The 23,290-nt window shown below is 47.2% G+C and overlaps 1 long non-coding RNA gene across 3 annotated transcripts in view; it reads right to left on the bottom strand.

Moving 5' to 3' along the window:
• Positions 1-23,290, bottom strand: part of LOC117021328 (uncharacterized) — a 131,994-nt gene that overhangs the window by 36,491 nt on the left and 72,213 nt on the right. The window contains exons 2-4 of one of the 3 annotated variants that reach the window (XR_004422843.1): positions 20,695-20,847; positions 16,754-17,131; positions 12,148-12,655 (exon numbers count right to left, since the gene is read on the bottom strand). This is a non-coding gene — a long non-coding RNA (uncharacterized LOC117021328). Of the gene's footprint in view, positions 1-12,147; positions 12,790-16,753; positions 17,132-20,694; positions 20,848-23,290 lie in introns of those variants that run through there. The other 2 variants (XR_004422844.1, XR_004422842.1) reach the window with 2 other exon arrangements.

Raw genomic sequence — 23,290 nt, 5'->3', positions numbered from 1 at the left:
CAGGCTGCCCCATCTGAGGATACTTCCATGCACAGCCCAGCCAGCTTCTTCCACATGCCCAAACACCCTCTCTGGACCTATGGCACGCCACTTGGCATGGTTACCTGACATCCCCTGGGTAGCACTTGTGCCTGCCGAACGCAGGCACTGGAGTATGTGGTGGTGACCTCAGTCCCTGGCACCAGCACAGCACATAGCACTGTGCTGATTCAATCAGCAAATCCACTCCTCACAACCACTCCACTTGTTTCAGTGGAGTGCTAAGGCCTCCCCCAGCTTCCAGCACTTTCTGTCTTACTGCTGCTTTTCCTGTAGCACAGCCTCTCACCCAATTACAGGAGATCAGCATCTCAACTAAGGGTTCTCAGAGGGTGCAGGGAGGGTTTCGGGACGCTGCTTCGGGCAAGCACACCCGAGTGATTCTGATCGGTACGTGCACTTTGAGCAGCGCTGCCTGACCACTATCAGTAGGAGTGATCCTTTGCTCGTCAACCTGTCCAAATGGGTTCTGATAGCAGCAGGCCCCTGACCATGGCTGTCCCATTCTCCTCCTTCCTACGTTGACATTGAAATGGATGGAACACAGAACATCCTCCAAATTTCTCCAGGGCCTCAGGGAAACTCCTGGGGGTTCTGCACCACCCCCACAGGGAAGTGACTCTCTCCATCCCTTCTGCCCATGCCTCCTAGGGCTGCCACACCAAGCTGTGCTTGAAGGGGAAAGAGAATGGGCAGGAGAGAAGGAGGGATGATGAGGAAAGACAAGAAGAGGAAGACTGACTCCTGGGTGAACAAAGAGATACCAATCAAAGGTAGATACACAGCAGGGCCACAACTTTCAATACCAGACTCCCTCTTAAGCCATAGGAGCAGTTTGCACCAGTCTCACTTCCTCATGGTAGAGACCTATGGTCAAGAAGACTAGCAGGCAGCTCCCTCCCACTGGTCACCTCCCTGGGACTCTGGAGGAATAATGAATGCCTTCTGCCCTGCTTCCTTACCCCTCAACTTCCCAAATTGTCACAGACCAAACTGCCTTCCAGCTGGTCTCCTTGAGTATAAGTGAAACTACTCACTCACTGCCAGTTGTCTCCAAATAGACAATGACAAATAGATATCACATTCATGTCTTCAATCCCATCTTTCTAGAATGTTCTTGCTCTCCAAACCTACCTACTTGGTCCCAGGTGTGTTTGGTAGGGAAACATGTGTTTTGGGCTCAGATCCTGGCTCCCCCACTTACCAGCTGTGTGACCTGAGACAAGTTATTTAATCTTTCTGTGCCTCAGTGTCCTCATCTATAAAATGGGAATAATGATCACATTTAGCTCATAGGGATATTCAGGGAATTAACAGCATTAATATTTGGAAAGTACTGGTCACCGTATCTGACGTGTAGTAAACGTTCTGTGTCATCATCATCATCATCATTTTCGTTGTCATCCCTACTACTGTTTATTAGGAACCCTGGTTTCTGGCTTCCAAAAAATTTATCTTTTTCTTCTCTCCTTCCAAATCAAGCGTGCCCACCTCATCATCTACCAAGAAGTCTGTTCTCAAAGTCCAACTCATTTCTCAAAACTAAAATATGATTTTTCTTTTGCAAACTCTCTTCCTTCCCACAGTCCAGACTCATTCCTTTATGGTGTTTTATGACCCTCAAGACGTTGGTTTTTCTCTGGCAAAAGCCGCAAAATAGCCTTTGTTCATCCATGAGTTTCGATTAATAGTTTACAGAGCTCTTTTACTTACACTATGCCATTAATCCCTTATGGAGACATGGTACGTGGGTCGCCCAGGGCCCTCTCCTTCCATGTCTACAGCTTATAAATGGCAGAGCTGCAGGTAGACTCTTGGCCTATCTGACCCCAAGGTCAGTGTTCTCTCCAAACCTCACCTGCCTCCAGTGAGACCCAGGACACTACATACCTGAGAACAAACACCTGTGCAGAGAGGAGAAGTAATCGCCTAGTGAACCCTTCCCTCTCTCACCTGTTTAGGTCTCTAAAACAGCCCATCGGAAGAGTCCTAACTAAAACATGATGATGAAAATGAATTTGGGTCAATGTGGAAAGATGTTTGTATACATGGTTGATTTTTCTTTGCGTTGTTGATTTTTAAAAATAGGTTATAAAACATTATGTACATTTTGGAGACATAGAGGAAAAACTGAGGGTTGCTCGATGGGCAGGGGGGTAGGGATAAGGGGGAAGGTGAGGGGATTAGAAAACAGTCGGTAGCCACAAGATTGCCACAGGGTTTTGGAAATTAATTTGGGGAATGTAATCAATAATGTTGTAAAGATTTTGTAGGGTGTCCGATGGACACGTGTCCCATTTGGGAGACCACCTCAGGGATGATGTAGATGCCTGATCACTGCACTGTACACCTGAAGTTGAACAATAATGAATGCCAACTATAATTTTATATATATGTATATGTATATATATGTATGTATATACTTACAAGAAGCGGAGTACAGCATTAGGAATAGAGACAGTGGAAATGTAATGGCTGGGTGCGATGCCAGGGGGACAGTGGATGGGGGGCGGGGGGTTCACACAATGTGAGGGATATAAATGATAAACGTCTAAGTATTACTTTGTCTTGTGTACCTGAAACTAATAATAAAAAAAAAACCATTATGTACAACAGGAGTTCATTGTGTGAAAATTCGTACCCTACACACACAGGCTGAAAGGATATGTATCTTTGGTGTTGACAGTGCTAGAGTAATACATTTTTTAAATTTTTCTGTTTTATCTGTATTTTCTAATTTTTCTACAAAATGCATTATTGCATTTGTAATTTAGAAAAAATAAGACCTGGAGGAAAATGGACACAGATGCTCAAATAAATGCTTTACTGTCGGCCCAAGGACTGATGGTGTGGAGCGTTCTCCTTACTGAGAGGAAATGGACACCCAGGAAAAGTCTCACCTCATGCAGACTCTGCATGAGACCCGCACACAGCAGCAGCAGCCCTACTTCCAGGAAAGCCTTGGTTCTTCCTCAATGGCAGAGTAAAACCAGGGTTGGGCACCAACATCCCCGGTGGGGAGAGAAAGCGCCATCATTTTCATCGCCATCACTAATGTGGCAAAACACTGATGCATTTTCTCATTTAATCCACACCACAGCCTTTCAGGTCAGTTGGTCAGGCATTAGTCTCTCCAGGCCACAGAGGAGAAACTGAGACCCAGAGAAGTGAAGGAATTTGAACAAAACTCCACAGGAGAAGGACCAAGCATCAACAGAGCCCTGGCACAACAGGTTTCCTGGCACTAAGTTGGCCTCACTCACACCAAGTCCCATTGACACTGCCCAGGCTACTATGCCAGGGATTGGAGAAGGCACACTAGCCTTCCTGTCACCCCAAAACTTCCCCCTCAGAGCCTGCCTGAGGGGGAAGTGGGAGCTTCCCATCCCCTGCCTGGTCTCAGAACTTCCTGACTGGAACCACTCCTCGCCAGGTGACTGCAAGAGCCCAGGTGTACAGACATATCTCAGGGATGTTGTGAGTTCAGTTCCAGACCACCACAATAAAGCAAGTATAGCAATTAAAGTGAGTTGTAATCTTTTAGCTGGAGGGGGTTCTTCCCCTCAATTTGTAAAAACCACAACATCTGTGAAGCACAATAAAGCTAGGTGCAGTAAAACGAGATATGCCTGTATTAGCTAGCTAGGGCTGCCATTAACAACATACCACAGACTGGGTGGCATATAAAACAGAAATGTATTGTCTCACACTTCTGGAGGCTAGAAGTCCAAGATCAAAGTATGGCAATGGTTGGTTTCTTCTGAAGTCTCTCTCCTTGGCTTGTAGATAGCCGTTTTCTCCCTGTGTTTTCACGTGGTCTTCCCACTGTACCTGTCTGTGTCCACATTTCCTCTTCTTATAGGACATCAGTCATATTGGATCACGGCCCACTCTAATGACCTCTTTAAAGACCCTATCTCCAAATACAGTCACATTCTGAAGTTCTAAGGGTTAGGACATCAACGTCAGAATGGGCGCACCAAACTTCTCCTATTTGCACTATATCAGAGACTGATAACCACTTATGCTCATAACCCCTTGATTCCTGAGGGGGATATGACATGCCAAGACACAACAGGCGAGAAAATTAGCAGTGACCAGTCTTGGGATTTGGGGCAGGTGGTGTAACACAAGGGAGCTGGGTATATGGGTGCTGAAGAGGGCTGGTCCCCATAGGCTGGTGTGAAGTAAGGAGGCTGGCCCCGGTCCGTGAGTCCAAGGAGACAGTCATCCCACTGGGTGAATGAGGCAAGTATCTCATAAAACATTTTTGCCTATAAAGGATTATTATAGGACAATTGCTTTCCTAGAAAGAAAAAAATCAGAAAGCTAGGGGACTTTGGGCAAGTTGCTTCCTTATCAGTAAGAGGAGAAGAGACCACGTGGTTTCTAACTTTCCTTCCAGTTCAAATGTTTTCAGGTTCTAAGACAATGATTCTTCCTCCCAAGATAAAATTCTATCTGGAACTGGCACACAGTAGGTGTTCAAATAAATTCAGCTTCCTTCCTCTATCCGCTCCCTCCCATTACCATGGCAGTCAGTCCCTACGTCCTACCCCCAAGTTAAATAAACGGAGAAAAAGAAGGGCCCCTAAAGGAAAGCACCAACAGTTGACAGCAGAAAAGGCAAACCTAACTGGAAAAGTAGTCACCTGTTCTGACATGGTTGAGATGCCCATTAACTTCCAGAGAACCCGCGCCAGGCTCTTCTGAAGGCAGCAGGGTGGTCGCAAGTATAACGGGAAAGTAAACGTGTTCTCGACCCCAGGACCCAGCACACACTTCCCTCTGCTTCATCACCTCCAGGGCTGAAGGCTCTGATCTTTATTACCAGGCCCTGAAAAAGTGCTGTCCTCAGCTCACCAGGCTGGGGCAGGGGGACCTGGATAGGGATTAGAGGCGCCCCAACGCCTCCTGCCCCATCCCACTCCCATCAAGCCAGTTTGTGCACATCCTGGCTCTTCAAAATAGAACAAGTTTCTACGGAAAAGAGCCTGTGTCATCTTTCTTCATATTCTCACTGCCTTTCCTTCCTCTCCCTTCCACCTCCCACCCCTCCGAAAAAAATAATAATAGCTTTCATAGCCCTGGGCAAGAATGGGCACTTGTTAACTATTTGCTGAATTGAATTAAATTAAAGTTGTCAAAAATACAATTCTCTTCCAGGCCACGGTCTTCATCATCATCCTCATCATCACAGGCCAATATTTCATGTTGTGTCTACACTGCCCTAGGTTCTGGAAAAGATCCATAGGTACATAAGTTCTGGCAGATCTAGAAAGAGCTTCTGGTTAATACTTCAGGGAAGGGAGGAAGGGTAGGAATTTACTGAGCACTTCTGGAAATTTTTGTGCAACTGGCTTTTCTCCCTTCCTATCCCACACACACCCATGTACACTCATTTGAAATATTCTCAATTCAGATAAGGTGTCTCAGCCATAAATCTATCACGCCGGGGCAAGAGATTTTATTTAGCAATTACACAGAGCTGCGATTGCCCAGCAATTATCAACTCAAGGAGGAAAGGAGTCCAACCTGCCTTTCTCCCTTATCCCCAGGCTCTGGCTGAGATACCTGTCAGAACCAGAGCCAACAGCAGCAAGCTGCCTTTCAGGTTTAACATCTCGGAGACCTCGCTACATGGGGCTGGCCCTGGGGCCAGGCAATGTGCTTCCACACAGAACTGGAGCTGGGCACCCCCCTCAGATGGAGCGGGGTGTGGTGTGGCTCTCAGAAGACCTCCCCACACACACAAAGCAGAGTATTCTCCTCCAGCCCCGGATTCTTGGGAGAAGGATCCACCCCGTCCTGGATCTGGTCCTTCCAGGCATCCTGGGTCAGGAGCATTTGCCCCTGGAGCTTCCTCAGAGAAGGGGGCAGATCTTCCAAGTAGTCCAGATAACAGAAAAGAGCCATTATCACAAGAACTAACACGTGCATATCACCATAAAGTTTACAAAATACCTGCTATCCATTATGTCCGTAGCTATTATTTCACAACAATTTGACGAGGTCAGCAGAGCAAGTGCTATACCCCTATTTTTCAGATGAGTCACAATGAGATGAAGTGAATTGTCCAACATCACACAACATTCACAGTTTGTGAATGACATATATTAGGTCAGATAATCTGAAATTGCCGATGAAGATAGGAGACCACAAGTCTTTTCCCTCTAAATTTAGAGGGCAACAGAAGGCCTTGACCTGGCAAAGCTGTAAGTAGTCAGGGACAGTCTGTCCACGTCAGGACCAGACACAGCCAGCAAAGCCATAAGTCCCATCATGGATTTGGGGTATGAGCAAGGGTAGGAGCCCCGCCTTGGTCCTTCTTTATTCTCCACTCCTCTCTGTGCTCCAGGACCCACGGAACAACAGGTCAGCCTCACCAACTCTCAAGTGACCACCGAACAAGGAGCTGAGTGAAGAAAGCAATGCCACTTGCCATCCCAGCTCAAGTTGTATTTGCCCACCAGGGAGACTGAGTGTTGCAACTCTCCTTCCGTCTGTAGAGATAATGTCTCTTCTCGTGGCTTCAGGCACCACTTGTCTTGTCTAGGCTGAGGCCCTGCATGGCTACCTCTGCCCTTGTCCCCAGGCTCCAGGACACTTTTCTAAAGCCAGCAGTACATTTGCATGTGGCTGCCTTCCCTCGTTGCAATCTACATGTCTAAAACTAAAGTGACTCTATTCCCTTTTGCATCCTATTTTGTTTGTTCTCTCTCATGCTCTTGCTACCGCTCTCACTTTCCAAGCTCAATACCTCAAATCATCTTCAAATCCCCTCTGTCCCCTTTGGCCAACCAACAAAAGTCTCATCAATAATCTTATCAGTGTTAAATCTCAATGCATTCTACCAAAGGTTCAAGGTGACCTGCAGAAAGAGCGCTGTGGTTCACTTCACAGGGAAAAGCAGGGACACCAGCATACTTGCCACGAAGAAAACCTCTCCTCTCCCTTGCCTGTGGCCCTGTCTCTAGACTTGAACTCTGAGAGCTTGAATGGTGTATCTTTGCCTCACCACTCTGCACATAAGACAGCGCCTGGCACGCAGTAGGGGCTCAGAAAATCTCCCTGCACCAGGCACTTGTAACTTCGAGTTCTTAACACTAGTCTGTCTTCTTGTGCCCTCCAACTTTGCAAAGGAAAGCAGAAAACAAACAGACAGTACAGGGTGTTTAGGGGCTGCCTTCATTCTGTCTGGCGACTTTCCATTTTTAAATCTGTCTGCTGGTCCCATTTTTAAATTTGTCTGACTCCATACATCTACCCAACCTTGCTCCCTGACAGGTCCTGACAAACACACTCTAAACGATGAACACATATATCTTGGTCCAGAGCTATGTAATTCTGGAAGCAGTGCCCAGCCCTTGCTGCCCTATGGAGCTGGCAACTGGTATGATTTCAGGGCGTGAGAATCATGAGTCCCTGGCTGAAAAATGCATTGCTTCTCTTCTCACCAGTGATAGCAACTCTGTTGACGGGGGTAGCCCAACTCTATATAACCGAGGATAAGGCTAGTAAACCAAATACATCTGAGAGAATTAAATATTGACTAAAATTCACACTAGGGTGGAAGTGACTGCTCGCAGATTCTTTCCTGAGAGCTACTGTGTTTCCCCGAAAGTAAGACCTAACCGGAAAATAAGCCCTAGCATGATTTTTCAGAATAACATCCCCTGAATATAAGCCCTATTGCGTCTTTTGGAGCAAACCTTAATATAACACCTGGTCTTATTTTCAGGGAAGCATGGTAATTGAGCAGGTGAAGTCACTCCTTACAGCAAGCAGAGGAGAAGGAAGAACTGGAGACCAGGTTGGTAAGGTGTTCCTCCCAATGGACTGGGAGTCAGAGACAAGAGTGCTAGTCCTCGCTCTGCCTAGAGTTCATCTGGTGACTTTAGGAGTGGAGTGTTGTTCTACCTCTTTGAGCCTCAATTTACAAATCTGTAAAATGGGATAATTAAAGTAGCCGATCTCTAAGGTCCTTGCAAGATCTGGCAAACCGTGTTCAGTTATTGCAGTTGTGCCTCCAGCCTATTCAGGTCTGCTTTCTTAACTTAACGCTGTACGTATAACAACTATTTGTCATGCATGTGCCTAATAATTCCCATGGTTCAGACCATAAGTCAAATAATGCCTCTCAAGTACATTTAGAAACAAAGATCATCACCACCTTGAGGAATATAGAGAAAAAGAAGATTGGATCTCAGCATATTTAAAACCCTTTGGGATAACAGGAATTGAGATTCAATAAGAAATGAAACAAGACTGCAATGGCAAATATGGAATTACAATAATCCCTCAGATTTGTAGAGTGATTCACTATTAACCATCCTCTTTCATGCCCTGTATCTAATTTGGTCCTCTTTAAAACCATGTAAAGTACACGAGACAAGAATTATCAACCCCATTTTATAGATTGAGAAACCAAGTCTCCAGCGGAGGAATGGCAACCGGTTGGCAACCAGGACTCACACTCAGATCAAGTGATTCTTCTCCTTCCATCTCCCCACCACCCCATCACTACTTCCCTTTTCTATTGTATTTTCCACCTCTGCTTCCAGATCCAAGAGCAACCTGGCAAAAGGCAGAGGGAGATAAACTCTGGAAAGAAACCCAAGTCCACAGCAAAGGGAATGGAAGCTACAGTACCCCCGCTTAGCTCTGCCTCCTCTTTCCAACCTCGCTGCCACTGGCGACAGGGAGCAGAAGCTATCCCACCACCTCCTGCTTTTCGCTGCTGCCTCCCTGCAGCAGCCTTGGCTGGGACAGCCCATAATCTCCACGACCCAGTTGGTTAGGTTAGTTAGTCATTAGGTTAGTTAGCAAGCAGCGAGCTGGTTAGCCCTCCTCTAGTCCGCTTTCCCATGAGCTCCGTCCAGTAAGGCCAGGTTGATTCTGGGATCACTGCAAAGCAGCAGACTCCTGCTTGTGACTAATCAAGCAAGTAGGACAGAGGTAAGAACAAACCCACCCAGGAAAGGGGTGGGGTAGAGAGAGAGAAAGAAAAATAGAGAGAGAGAAAGAAAGAAAGCCGCTTTAATAATAGTGTAATTGCCCTGTTTAGGATTACAATCTGCCAGCATTTCACTAAACTTTATGACACATGATGACAAGTTAATAAGCCAGATACCTCACTGTGTGCGTTAAACAGATGCCCCAGCCTTCTTGCACAGGGAGGTAACCCCAAAGCCAAAAAAAAAAGAAAAAAAAAACCAGCAAGGTGTTGGGGGATGGGGCCCAGGAAGGTAGGGAAACTGGTTATTTCTGTTGTCAAAATGGCCCCAGCAATAAATCACCATTAATAATACTGTCATCTATCAAAGAGGAGCTCTGGTTGCCAAGGCCTTTGAAGTGGCAGTACCTATAATTTCCCCACCTATAAAAGGTACCTTTGTGCGTATGTCATCCTGGAAGCTGACAGGAGCAAGACACCGAAGAGTTCATAACTTCTCCACGCCCATCCCAACAGCAAACCTATGAAGCTCCCCACTCACTCCCACACCCGACAGGGCCTGGGGGCCAGGTTCACTCTGCCACAGGTTTGAAAGGCAGACAGGGGCTTCCAGGCCTCCAGCTGTCAGCAGAACTGGAAGGTGGGGGCGGGGGGTGTGCAGGGAGCAGGCGCGTGTCCAGGCAGATCTGGGAGCTTCCAGCCCAACCAACAAGTTACCCTCCTGGGTGACAGAGGAGTAGCACCTGCCAGCTTCCCCTCAGCACTAACCCCCAAAAGGAAGGCCTGGATGGGCCTGAGGGATAAGGCAGTGCCCCTCGGGGGATGGACCCTGTCATCTGACTCACCCCAGGCAACCCCCTCAGACGTAACCAGATAAGAGTCTCCATGAGAGCTATGGTCACGGAGTCTGCATTTTTAACAGGCTCTCCTAGATAAGATTTTCAAACACCAAAAAATTTAAGAAGTTCTGGTCTGTGGTCCCTTCCCCTCTGGCTGTCGTGGAATCTGAAAAGCCATTGCTGCTTCTCCAGGTCTCAAGAGGAAGACGGAGCAGAACTTCTGTTAGTCAACTCTGGCTGCCATAACCAGTTACCAGAGATGGAGTGGCCTGAACAACTAAAATGTATATTCTCACAGTTCTGGAGGCAGAAGTCCAGGATGGAGGTGTCAGCAAGGTTGTTTCTTCTGAGGCCTCTGCCCTTGGCTTGTAGACGGCTGTCTTCTCCCTGTGTCTTCACAGGGTCTTCCCTGTATGTGTATCTGTGTCCAAATTCCCTCTTCCTATAAGAACACCAGTCATAACAGGTAGGGGCCCATGCTAATTATCTCATTTTATCTTACTTACCACTTTAAAGACCCTATCTCAGTCGTATTCTGAAGCACCGAGGGGTTAGGACTTCAACGTAAGAATTTGGAGGGGGACACAATACAAACCGTAAAAAAGCCCTAATGCTCAGAGCAGAGGTGAACCCGCCCCCCCACACACACACACTCACACAGACGCACAGAGGCCCTAAAGCCACTCAATCCACTGGCAACAACTGAAACTGGGATAAATATTCTGAATTAATGGAACCCAGTCCCTCAAAGGCTTCACCTTGTGGGTGATTTGTCGCTAGGTTTCAACAGAGCCAATTTTCTCACATCCTGTCCCGGTTCCTCCCAGAGTGAGGTCCTTTTCAATGTGACTCAGACCAAGATCCCAAGGTGTCTCTAAAAGTAGGCGTTTATTGAGCATATACTATGTCTCCAGCACTGCCCTAAGAACAGATACCATTTCATTGGTACAACTACCTATGAAGCAAGTACAAATGAGGAAACTGCGAGGCAATTTGCCAAGGTCAACAGCTCACAAAAGCCCAGCGTGGACTGGGACCCAAGACTTTGTGACTCCAAATCTCATGTCTTCATCCCCTTTGCTTCTCTGCCTCTTCTTTACACATTAAATGTTGAACTGTCAACCTCAAAGCTGCCACTGCGCTCTTGAGAGCCTGCTGAGCTGCTAGAAGTTAAGGATTAGACTTTAACGTTTTATAGAGGATTTAAAGCTACTTTTATCTGTGAGGCATTTGTCCAAAATCGTGGCCATATGCGTTTATGTGTTTTATATAAGCACATATGTAGTTTATTGACAGCAATTTGTGATCCGCTGAGGCTTGAATTCCTGGAATCCCCACCCTAGGCCCAGGAGCTCTCTCTGCCCAGGGCTCTCCTTTCTGCTATGAGTCCCTTCTCTTCTCTGGGTACATGAAAGGCTTTTCCTCCTGAGTAAATGAAAGGGGTATGCTAAGTTATTTCTACACCCCTTCACTAGCACTTCTGATTCTTAGGGAAGCTCTGAAGAGGAAAGAGAATGGTGAGAGTTTGCCTAAATGTCCTTCCACCCCTTTCTGGAGAGCTAAAATCTCAGCCCAAAATCTTCCATGTGTCCTGGGGCAAACAAAGAACTGTAAGGCCACCTCCGTATCAACACAAGAAACTCCTCCAGCCCACCAGGACACAGAGTCTGTCCTGGGCCAGGCACCTTCGCCAGCACACCAGCCCCACACCACCCAGTTGTTTCTGAGCTCCTGTAGTTTCATTTCATTTTCTCCACCAGCCTTGAATCTCCTGTGGGTGTCAGACCCTGAGGTATCTGCAAAAACCCACAGGCACTGGCTCCATGAATGCTGAAGAAGGGCGAGGAGGGATTTTCTAAAGCATAGTGGCCCTTTCTCCCCAGTCTCAGCCCTTTCTCAATGTTTCGAAGCTTGATGGATGATTCCTAGGGCCTGGATACTCTCCTCTTGATTGGGAGTTAGGAGGGTGGTTCTGTGGTCTGGCCTCCCTAATGAGCCCGAGTTGTGAGATGTGAGCAAGTCCTTCAACCTGCTGAGGGGTTGTGTTCAAGGGTCCTTGAGGGTGTTTGTGGCTCTGAGTTTCAGTTTTCACCACCCCTCTATCCACCTATGAAGGCACCAGTAAAGCATTTCACAACCACTCAGGTGAAGGCACTCGGTCTCTCTCTCTCTCTCTCTCTCTCTCTCTCTCTCTCTCTCTCACACACACACACACACACACACACACACACACACACACACACACGGGTCACTGCCTGCACCCCTCTCCCTTGCCTCCCCCTTCTTTCAAAGCCTCTGCTTTCTCTCCCTCACCACAAACAAGCAGCTCCCAGGAATGGAAGGCCAGCAGTGGCTCCTAAGAGGACAGCTTCTTGGCAGAGATGGGAGTAGGTGGAGTAGAGCAAATTTTTTCCTTTGTGGCCCAAAGGGCTGTCAACCTTCTTCAGCTGCCCTGGGGCCTGACAGCCACAGAGAGAGATTTACAACATGGACAGCTTTCATCCAGGCCTCTGATAAACATCTGGAGAGGAGGAGGTTTATGGATGGGAATGCAGCCTCCTGGAGAACAGGAGCCCAGGAGGGGGTTCCAGGGACAGGTTGGGCCTTACAGTCCTCTCATCAAGCAAAGTCTTCTGCCCTTTGGGAAGAGGCGTGTAGCAGGTGCAGGAACTGGGGCTTCTGAAACCACAAGCAACACTGCTCAGGCAGATGTGAAGATCCCGTCAAAAGTTAAACCAGGAAGGGGTGGAGGTGCTGGCCCAGGCCTCTGAAATTCTCTCATCCTTGCTCACCTGTTCTTCCAAACGTGTTATCGGAGTTTCTGTAAACACAGATAGACCAGAAAGAGAGCAAGAACCCGATAAGATTTGAGCTGAGAAGGGCACGTTTCACCCCGCAGGAACTTGGCTTTTGTTGTCTATTCTTGTTGTCGATACTGTTGTGCTTAGTGATGGTGGGGCTGGGAAATTGCTAGGTTACGTTTCACCCCTGCCTCCAGCGAGGACATAAGGCAAGGACAACTTCCCTGTGGTCACACAACCCTCATAGCTCTTCCCCTTGCTCTCAACTTGGTCCCCGCCCCAGGAGGGCAGGGAACCATTGTGCCCTTGTGGTCCCAGCTTTGCCGATTGGAAAGATATCCCCAATACACAATTGTATCCAAGGCAAAGAAACAGCCAGATGCTTTCAACTGGACGCTTCCTCAGACTGGTTGCCTCCAGTTTAAAGTCTCATCCATAAAACAGTTCCTGTCCAGAAGGCGGCCTCTGCCATGGAGGAGAGCGGAAGAAGGACCTTCACAAAGCAGCCTAAGGGCGGAGTCTCTGCCCTCTGCCATCCCTAGGGTAATACAGACATCAACGATAAACCTCCAAAGAAACACCCTGAAAAACTTGCAACTCTTCATCGTGCCCAACCAACCAGCCTCCAGCCCGTGCATACAGGAATAAATACATATTTGCTGAGCACCAAATTGGGTCTAATGACCCTGGCCTGTCTCACAGGGTCACCTTGAGAAATAGCTGATGTCAGACGATGAGCGTGAGCAGCTGTTCATTTGCACTCAACAAGAGGAAAGGGCCTTAAATTACAGCGGGAGGGATTAAGGTTCAACATTAAGAACAGCTTCCTGGCTAGGAGGGTTGTGAAACACTGTAATGTGTTACCCAGGGACTGCTGTAGACATTCCTTTTTCAATGAGACTTTAAAGAAGAAGGAGGTTGGGGATCTGCCCAGGCAGTTTTATTAGGAACTTTATTAGGTCATCTGGTCCATCCTCCTGAAGGCAAGGACTTGGACTAAAACAGCCACCAAGCAAGGCCTTTCCGGACACAAGATGACCTCTACAGTTCCTTACAATCCAAAGCATTGCGATTTTGAAACAGCTGATTGCACAGCCTACGCAGTGAAAGGAGAATCCAGAGCCATCAGCGAGGCCACCCTCCAGGGCCTACTTCCAAGTCTTTGCTTGCAGCAGTCATGTTAACAATGAGAGGAAGAAATAGGGTGATTTCCAAACTGTCTGGAGACCAAGACAGATATTTACCAGCCAGCACCAAGAGAAAGCCCCACACCCTCAAGGACAGAGAAATCATAAGATCATAACATTGTATGGCTAGAGAGACAATCTGCCCATTTTATAGATGGGGAGATTGAGGCCTAGATATGGGCAGTGCCTTCGCACAGTTACTTTGTATGAGAGTTGCGACTGGAAAACCCTGGGTTAGAGCCTGACTTGACCACTAATCGCCTGAGTGACCTCAAGCAAGTCATTTAACTCCTCTGGCCCTCAGCAGCCTCATCTACAAAATGGAATATTAGAAATATTAAACCAAAGACCACGAGGCAACATCATCAATTCTAGAGCACTCTAGAACACTCTAGATCTAAGGTTCCTGTTCTTACTATCATTACTTTCAATTTGTGATTCTTTCTGTTAGTCCATCTGTATTAAACATAGACCTCTAACTTGGAAGTGATTCTTCTAAATGTTCAGATTAAGAGAAAAATAAAACATTTGATCTTTAAGGCCAGGGGAGGTGTATAAATAGCCTTAGTCATCCTCTAATCCAAATCCACTCATTTTACGGATGAAGAGATGAAGAGTGCCTGCAGACAAAAGAGAACATGCTAGAAGGGTTGTGGAGTGAATGCCGAGGGCAAGCTTTGTTGACCAGAGCCCACCTGCTCCCTGGCTCTGGGTGTGATTTTCAATGCATTAACCTGAAATCCCAGGTAGGTCCTTGGTGGCCTCCCCTTCCGAAGCCTCCAGTTACCTGCTCCAGGGGTTAACACCCAAAGGTCTTGCAAAGCCACTGACTAACTTGATGACCCCAGTGGGGGAGGGAGGAGTTGCTGACACCAGGGTGGACAGGCGGTTTGTTCAGTGGCTCCACCTTCCTGGCCTTTCCCTCCAGAGCTCTCCAGCCTCTTACCTTCTGCAGCCCCTCCTCCACATACTCATCTTCTGGCTGGGTCCCACCCTCAGTCTCTAAGATCAATCCCCATCCAGGACAAGAGTTATTGAAAGACACACAAGGACATTTGGTTAGCACCTTATATTTGCAAGTCTCTATGTAAGCAAATATTATGTGATTTGATCTGCCCCCCACCCATCATGCAAGATAGTTAGCATTACTCACTGTTTAAGATAAGGAAACCAAAGCTCGGAGAGGTTAAACCAGGCTGTCCTGGTCAAAGCAAAAGGGGCAGATCTGGGGATTAAACCCCCGTCTCTGAGTTCCAAAGCCAGTCCTGCCTTCCTGGGGCAGCTGCTCTCAGTCCAGACCTGGGGCTCCACATCAAGTCCTTTTTCCTGAATGCTCTGACATCACTTGCCACTTCTGATGCCACATCTTCTCCTTGTCTGGGGCCTGAGCTGCCTTGTCAGTGAAATTCCACATCCCCTGGATTGGCAGAGTGCCTTCCCTGTTCCCTAACTCATGGAGTTCCATGATGAATAACAGACATCCCTGTGGTCATTTGCCTACCCGGACTTTCAAGTCTCCAGATTCTGTATCACTGTGACCCTCCTGCCTTTCAGGAGGGTACATCTCCTCAATTCTGTCACCTGGGTGTTATCCTGTCTGTCACCATATCCTTTGGGTTATTTGATATCCCTGCAGAAAGAACTCCTCAAAGGGCCTGCTCATCCAGCATACTTTGCTTGTCTGCTGTTGGACTTGGCCAGATGCTCCGTCCAAGATACAGCAACCAGGCCTCCTAGAAACAAACACTTCCGATAGAACCACAGTAGAAGCACAGTTAAGAGAATAGACTGGAGTCAGACTGACTAGCTGGAAGCTCTTAGACAAGTTCCCTGTCTATCCATCTATAAAATGGAAACATGAGCCCCTAACTCCTAAGGTTAGTGTGAGCATTAAACAAGTTAATACCTGTTGGGCCGGCCCGGTGGCTCAGGCGGTTAGATGGCTCCATGCTCCTAACTCCGAAGGCTGCCGGTTCGATTCCCACATGGGCCAGTGCTCTCAACCACAAGGTTGCCAGTTCGATTCCTTGAGTCCCGCAAGGGATGGTGGGCTCCGCCCCCTGCAACTAAGATTGAACACGGCACCTTGAGCTGAGCTGTCGCTGAGCTCCCAGATGGCTCAGTTGGTTGGAGCGCATCTTCTCAACCACAAGGTTGCCGGTTCGACTCCCGCAAGGGGTGGTGGGCTGTGCCCCCTGCAACTAAGACTGAAAAGACAACAACTTGAAGCTGAACGGCACCCTCCACAACTAAGATTGAAAGGACAACAACTTGACTTGGAAAAAAGGCCTGGAAGTACACACTGTTCTCCAATAAAAAAAAGTCCTGATCCCCTGCCCCAATAAAATCTTTAAAAAAAAAAAAAAAAAAAAAAAACAAGTTAATACCTGTAAGCGATTAGAACAGAGCCCGGCACATGGTTAGTAACATACATGTTATTAAACAGAAGTCCATGCCTATACCCTCGAGTTTTAAAATCGCAGATTGGGCATCTAGTCCCAGGCTTGGGGAATCTCAAGTTTGGAAGGAACCACCTCACTCTGTGTACAAGAATCCCTACAATCACAGCATTAGAGGGTAAGCATCAGCTTCTGGAATACCTGTAAGGGTGGGGAGTTCACCGCCTTACAGCAGACTATCCCGGCATTAAATAATTTTAACTCGTTTTTTTGTTTTGTTTTTACCCTGAGCTAAAAGCAGCCTGCCTGGAGCTTCCACACACTGGCCTGAGAGCCACGCCTGCTCCCTTCCACATGACAGCCCAGCCTCACATCCCCTTCTCACCCCAGCTCTGGGCACCCTCAGCTGTGCACCATGATTTACAGGCGGTTTCGATGCTGGCAGGTAATGCAAACCAGCCTAGCACATTCTTGCCTGCTCCCCGCACCTTTCCTCTCCAAAGCCCCCAGGCCGGCATACCAGCACATACACCTCGTGTTGACAGCTCCGAGGGCAGCTCAGCCAGGCAAGGCATGGTCCGGAGCCAAGTGGATGGTGCCCAGGGACAAAGGAGAGAGTGTGGGCTCTGAGAAAAGGCTCCAAGCACATGTCCAAAGGCAGGGAAAGGTGAAGCTTTTCCAGAATCTGCCTTAACGCAGGCAGAATAGTCAGGTGGTAGGCATCTGAGAGGCACCAAGAAGTCTCCTGCCCTTTTTAAAGTCTTGTACTTTGGGGTTAAGCTTTTTTCTCCTCCTCTCCTCCTTTATTCAGTGTAAAAATTGATAAGAGGAATAAGACATAAAGCCTGTGATGATACTGTGGTGCCAATGCAATCAAAGTTTTTGCAGAGTAAGTGACAGGACACGGTACCTGGGGAGAGAGAAGATTCTGAAAAGTGGAGGAAAGGGTACACTCCCTCTACCCCTCAGCTTGCCTGGAGTGGTTGAAAAGGTGAAGACAATATTTATTTTAGAGATTACCATGTGCTAGGCACTGTCCTTAACCATTGACCTAAATAAATACATGCAATCTCTATAACAACATTATGAGGTAGATACCAGGTCCATTTACAAATAAGGAAAGCAAGACTCCGAGACGTCAAACAGTGTGCCTGAAGTCACACAGATAATAAGGTGCAGAGCCAGAACTCTGGCTTACTGCTAAGCCCTTTCCACTTTGCACTGTGTGACCAAACAACACTGCACACTGCATCATTGGTATTTTCCAGGCACTAAGAGCCTCTGCATTAGGCTGGACAAAGCGCTGTCTCTCTCTCTCTCTGTCTCTCTCTCTCTGTCTCTCTCTCTCTCTCTCTCTCTCTCTCTCTCTCTGTCTCTGTCTCTGTCTCTCTCCACACAGGCACACACAGACACACAGATACATTCACACACACACATACACATATCCACATGCATACCCCTAGGCTCACAGAGCCTAGCCAGGACCCAGGGACCTCCAGCCAGCCTTCAGCCCCTCTCAGAGAGCAGACTGCCTGGTTCAGTTCTTGGTTCAGCCTTTCATGAGCTTGTGACTTCGCTGAGTTTCAGCTACCCCTGTCTGTAAAATGAGGATAACAGCATCTACCCCACAGGGCTTGGGAGATGATGGAACGAGTTTCTCTTTGTAACACACTCACAACAGGGAGTGAACGTGTGTCACATACATAGGAACATCGCAGAGAGCCCAGATAGGCCATAAGAGGCCAGGCTGGCGTAATCCAGGTCTCCAAGTCCCCATCCCAAACTAGGAGGGCAGTTACCTGTGTAGCCTCACAGCTTTTCCAGACCAAACATCCCAACTGCAGCTTTCAGTGCTTCTCTTCGGGGTGGAGGCACCTCCTGAGCAGGCAGCAAACACAGACCCCAGAGGCCAATAGGCCATTGAGGGGCATCGGGACTTCTTACCAGGCTTTTTCAGAAAAGTTGAGCTGAAAGTTCTAAGTACTCAGTGTCCAGTAAACCACCCCTAAGAGGAGCAGGAATCAGCAGAACCCAGCCTCCATGTCCTGAAGGTCCCTTGCAGCAGGAGCACCTATAGCCCTGGAGGTGAGCGTGAGAAAAGCACACCTCCAGTGAAACCAGTAAGAGGAGCCATCTGTTCTGCCTTCTCCTGCCAGCCACTAAGAGGCAGGACACAGGACGGGCAAAGGGAAGACTTTGCCTTGCAAGGGAAAGTAAGCAAGTTTCTGGTTCTGGGAGCTTCTCCCCACCCCACCCCCAAAGAAAACAGTAAGCCTGGCATGGGCAGGGCCTGGGCTGCACCACTCCCAGGGCCCACCTGAGCCACTGCTACTTCACACATCACCATGCCTCCACTCAGAAACAGGAAACGCAACTTTTCAATTGGGTTCTTCTCTCACTCAGATTAGGCCAGAGGGGGAGAGAGAGAGAGAGAGAGAGAGAGAGAGAGAGAGAGAGAGAGAGAGAGAGACTCTTTGAGTGTTGGATTCCCCCTCTTTTTAGACATTTTGGGACCTCCTGATTTATTACCAAACATCTGGATTTCTGGTTTCCATCCCACTGTGCAAAGGGACTAACAGCAACTCACAAGTTCAAGTCAGTGCAGTTCAGCAAATGTTCACTGGGCACCTGCCATGGACTAAGTCTCTAGGGAGATGTGAAGATTAATCAGATACAGCCCCTACCCTTGATTAGTTTACAGTCTAGTTAAGGAGACAGAGAGTAAACAAAAAACCCTAATATAAAGGAGATGTGATCATTGCTAGATAAAAGACTCAAACAAAAATGCCACAGAAACCCAGGAAAGGGACATATAGCAAGAAGACTAAAAAGAATGTGTTTACTTTCTAGAAAGTGACCTGGTGATATTCATCAAGCACCTTTAAAATGTTCATAATCTTTGACCTAGAAATTCCACTTCTAAGGATTTATTTTGAGGACATAATCAGAGGCCTGCATGAAGATTTATGTGCAAAGACATACTTATGTTATTTATAGTAGAAAAACATGAGGAACAAAGCACATGTACAATCAGCACATTACAGGTGAGAGGATGGAAAGGAGAAAGTATTTCAAGCAGAGAGAAGATAATACACTAGTCCTCTTATCCAGTTTTTGCTTTCCACGGTTTCAGTTACCCACAGTCAACTGTGGTCCAAAAACACTAAATGGAAAATTCCAGAAATAAACAGTTCATAAATTGTAAATTGCTTGCTGTTCTGAGTAATGTGATGAAATCTCAGGCTGTCCTGCTCTTTCCCACCTGGGATGTGACTCATCCCTTTGTCCAGTGTCTCTGTGCTGTATATGCTACCTGCCCATCTGGGTAGTAGCTGTCTGGGTTGCAGTGCTCGTGTTCAAATAACCCTTATTTTACTTAATATAGGCCCCAAAGTGCAAAAGTTGTAATGCTGGCAATTCAGATATGCCAAAGAGAAGCTGTAGAAATTGCCTTTAAGTGAAAAGGTGAAAGTTCTCGACTTAATAAGGAAAGAAAAATAATCGTTTGCTGAGGTTGCTAAGACAGATCTACAGGAAGAACAAATCTCTCTGTGAAATTGTGAAGAAGAAAAAAGAAATTCGTGCTAGTTTTGCTGTCACACCTCAGACTGCAGAAGTACCGCCACAGTGCATATTAAGTATTTAGTTAAGATGGAAAAGGCATAAGATTGATGTGTGGAAGACATGAATAGAAAATGTTTCAATTGAGGTCAACGTGAGATAGGAAAGATGAGACTCAGAGAAGGAAAGTAACTTGCCTAAGTTTGCACAGCTAATAAGAGGCAGAGCCAGGCAGTCTACACCAAAGAACTTAGTGGCTGTGCTAACATTGAAGGGAGAGGAGGGTATGACGTGGGTAGACCAGTTAGGAGCCATGGCAGTAACTCAAGTGGGACAGCATGGAAGCTTAGAGAGAAGTGGACTGGGAGACAATGAGAGAGGCATAATTTGTAGGACTCGGTGAAGAAGAGGGTGGTAAGAGGTGGGGAGAGGGAGGTAGCGGGGAGAGAAGAGTAACTCCTAGGTCTCTGGTTTGCACTTCTCTGATTTGGGGAAAACCAGAAGAATGTTCAATACATATACATATATATTATACACACAACAGACATATATGTCATATGTGCATATTAGGCAGAGAAAGAGAGAGAATGGGAAGAAGTGCCACAAAATGATAGCAGCTACTCTCTTTCAATAAGTAAGCTGACGGGTTATTTTTATTTCTTCGTTACACATGTGTACATTTTCAAAATTTCTTACAATAGGTGTACATCATTCCATAATCAAAGTAAAATTAGTTATACCTCCATCAATATATGCACAGTGCTATCTTTGGGTGTGTCCTATATGTGCATAGACTATCAGGCCTTATCTGTAGGCATGTTCATTGCTGTAAATTGTGTAATTATCAGGGTGTCAGTATCAGGTAGGAAATGACAATCAACCATCTACATGCCTCCCAGGCCCAGGGCTTACCACATGCGCCTCAAAGTCCATCAACAGGTCAACCAAGCTCCACTCTGAGCGTGAGGGCAAACGCAGGATGTAGAATTCTCAACAGAAAGTCCAAACCTCTCTGAGAGATCTTGGTTCCCTGCAGAGGAGTGTGTAACACAAGTCCAGCAGGACCTAAAACCAACCATACAGTGGCTGAATGAGTAATGAAACTTCTGTCATCCTCCCCTACCCGCCCCCCACAGTGGCTGACTGAGGGTCTCCCGCTGGGCTTCCTCTCCAGGTGGAGCCCCAGAGCTGGCAGAGCTACATTACTGGTAGCTTCCCTGTCATCTGTGTGTAAGCCAGAGGGTGAGTGCCCGAGGAGTTGGCTGAGAAGAAAGGAGCAAGCCACTCTTCTAACCCTACCCCCTTGAGAACAGGGTTAGGGTTCAGAGGACAAAGTCTACAATAGAGACCCTAAAAGGCCAGGAGACTCCTGGCCAAGCAGTCAGGAGCCTGGGTGGTGTCAGCCTCAGGTGCGAGCTGGGAGGTGCCCACAGTGACCTAGAGGAAGCAAAGTGAGTCCTCTGCAAAGCTGGCCAGTCAGAAGGGGCTAAGGAGATAGGGATTTGGGGTGGCCCCAGGAAGAAGGTGTCGGCCTGGCAAGGGCTTCTCCAGGACACCAGCAGCCTCCACTGCATTTAAAAACGCCCCTTCCCGTTTCTGGAAAGAGCAGCAGCAGCGGTGGAGCCAGCACACCTCAGTTCTAATCCAGGCTGTTAAAGGTTAAACATGGTTATCATGGCAACAGACTCACGAACCCAATAACCCACTGGGAGGCCACAAGACAGTGAGTGGGAGCCACTGTGCCTGGGACATGGATTCACACAGTGAAAGGTTGTCTCTCCTGGGGTCTCTTGCTGGGTAATGGTGCTGCTAAGACCACAGGACGGGGACACACACACACATACACACACTCCATATGCATAGGTGTCAATATTCACATTTATAGTTAAAGACAAAAACCTAATCATAACCACTTAAATACACATATATGTACAGAACCTGTTCATTCCCAAACATTCACATTTAATTAATAACCATAACTTGGGACAATTTGCAACTCACAAAGTGCTTCTTACCTGAACCTTATCTCATTTGATTGTCAAAAATTACATTGTCAGGTAGATAAGCTAATTGTTATTATCCAGTTTTTACAGATGATAAAATAGAACTCAGCCTGACTGAGCCCCTCAAAGACATACAGTTAGTAAGTGACAGTGTTAGACTTAAATCCAGTTCCAAACTGAACGCTTTTCCACTCTTGCCACACATGCTCCCATGATATATAAACATTCGTTATCTCCTAATTAGCAATGTTTCTTAGCTGCTCAAAAGAATAGCTTGGGATCAACCCATAAGGTGATAGTAGCTAAAGATGAAGAAGTGACGGTCAGGCAGAGAAGGGGCCCTTCATCATCGAGCAGACACACAGCCGCTCAATGTACCCTTCCTAATTCCCAGCCTTTATTTGGAATGTCCTTTCCACCGAGGCCACCATTCCCAGACTCTCTCCATTTGAAATCAAAACCCAGTCACCCCAATAAATTAAAAAAATAATAATAATTTAAAAAAAAAATCAAAACCCAGCTCAAGTACCAGTTCCTCTGAGGAGCTCCCCTCCCCCAATCCCCCCATCCCTGTCACCCACACATCTTCTCCTTTCTCTGATGTACCGTCATAGAGTCAGGTCCTTGAAGCTTAGCCTGCATGGTTCTCCAGTTGTTTTCTCTGTGTTTGAAGTATGAGCACAAGGGCTCTGCAGTAAGCCAGATGTGGGTTTGAGTCCCATCTCCCCCTTCTTAGCTGTGTAGTCACGGATAAGTTGCTTAACATCTCTGAGCCTTGCTCTCCTTACCATAAGAGAGGGATTATGACTACATACATACCTCATAGTTATGAGAGGTAAATGTTAAAAAAAAAAAAAAAATGCCTGACTCAGAAGAAAAGCTAATAAAAGTTACCTGTCAGTATAGTCTGATTTTTCCAACAAATGCCAATGGAGTATTGGACATACAATCATCCCTCAGTATCTATGGGGGATACCAAAATCTGTGGGTGCTCAAGTCCCTTATATAAAATGGCCTAAAACAATGCATGCAGTCGGCCCTCCGCATCCACGGATTCCCAACCATAAATCAAAAATACTGTATTCCACGCTCAGTTAGTTGAATCTGCAGATGCAAAACCCATGGAGACAGAGAGCCAACTCTACTCTTTTGGGAACCCCCGACATGGTCCAGCACAGTGCTGGCACAACCAAGTCATTCGTCGGATGGGTAAAGATGAGTCCCAGCTCAGTCCCAGCTGGGTGTGAGACCCCAAGTGAACCGTTTCAACGCTCTGGGCCTCAGTTCTCTGATCTGGTGGAGCTCGACAGCCTCTCCTGACACAAAGCACAGAGTGATTCACAAACTGCATGCTCAACAGTAGTAGCAAAGGAGAGTGGCGGAGTGACCCCGGAGTTATTCGGACCTGGGTTCGAACCCTGCCTCCATCTTAAGCGAGTCACATATCCTCTCTGGCATTTGTTTGCTCGGCAATAGTGTGAGGGTGACAACACCGACATCACAGT

Source organism: Rhinolophus ferrumequinum, chromosome 4 (genome assembly GCF_004115265.2).
Source record: "Rhinolophus ferrumequinum isolate MPI-CBG mRhiFer1 chromosome 4, mRhiFer1_v1.p, whole genome shotgun sequence".
Classification (NCBI taxonomy): domain Eukaryota; kingdom Metazoa; phylum Chordata; class Mammalia; order Chiroptera; family Rhinolophidae; genus Rhinolophus; species Rhinolophus ferrumequinum.
Note: the sequence above shows the minus strand (reverse complement) of the source record. Positions and strands in the feature narration are given on the sequence as shown.